Raw genomic sequence first — 1,280 nt, forward strand, 5'->3', positions numbered from 1 at the left:
ACAGGTTCGGTGCTGATGGGCGCAGCCATTACGGCGACTGAGATGCCGCCGATGTCACTGTGTCGAACGTTCAGAGGTTGGCCATGTTTCAAGCGAAGCGGGGCGATGCCACGGCCGGCAGCTGCCGGCTGTTGCCGCGTCACGTCGGTGAGGTCCTACTCGTGACAACCTGACTGACCATTCCGTGTCTATGTTTGAAAGTTTCAAGATAACTTCTTTTTCCTGGGTCCGGCCTTTCAGTGTGCCGAAAATGGTCACTAGTGCAGAATCGGGCTATAGCACCGGTTCGTAAGGGCCTTTAGTCCCGGTTCTATAAGCGGCAATAAAGGGTGGGGACTAAAGGTCCCCCCTTTAGTACCGGTTCTGCACGAACCGGGACCAAAGGCCCACCACGTGGCACGAGCCCGCGCGGTGGTCTGGGGGACCTTTAGTACCGGTTGGTAACACCAACCGGTACTACCGGTTGGTAACACCAACCGGTACTAAGGGACAATTTTTTTGATTTTTTTTATTTTTTTCGAAAAAAAATTGAATTTTTTTTCGATTTTCAAATTTCTGAATTATTTGACGATTTTGTCTCTAATCACCGCTCATCATTGCTCTAATCACCCCTCATCATTCTAAATCGTCTAATTTCACCCATCCTCTCGCTACTCCAGCCTGAGCACGCTTAACTTCCGAGTTCTATTCCCCCTAGTTTCCAAGTCTTCACGTGTTGTTTACCTGACAATAGTAAGCTGTCAATCCTATGAACCCTCAGGAATTTAGCTTGAGCATTAAGTCACATGTTTCACCGTTTTAGTTTGAAACTATTATTCTAAAAATAATTATTATTTAATAACCGAAATATTTCTTGAATAAGTAGTTTGACCAGATTTGACCATAGTTTGACCAAAAGTAAAAAAACTAAAACAATTATTTATTAACACTAATATTTCTTGAATAATTAGTTTGACCATAGTTTGACCACATTTTGACCAGATTTAACAAAAATTAAAAAAACTGAAATTTGAGCATATCTTTTTTTCCTTTTAGAATTTGAGGATTCTAAAAAATTGCAAACATGCCGTATGCGGTTAAAATCGGATGCGGATTTTCGTTCTGATTTTTTTGATATATTATCCTTTTTTTCGACATTGTATGCAAAAGATATGGCCGTTTTACATTTTCATAACATTTTTTTGCAAAACATGTCCAAATTTAAGTTTTTTAATTTTCCTAACTAGTAGATGTAGTAACATAACTGCATCTTGAAGGATTTTAATTTTTGAAGTTTTTAT

The sequence above is a fragment of the Triticum aestivum genome, chromosome 6B (genome assembly GCF_018294505.1).
Source record: "Triticum aestivum cultivar Chinese Spring chromosome 6B, IWGSC CS RefSeq v2.1, whole genome shotgun sequence".
Lineage (NCBI taxonomy): Eukaryota > Viridiplantae > Streptophyta > Magnoliopsida > Poales > Poaceae > Triticum > Triticum aestivum.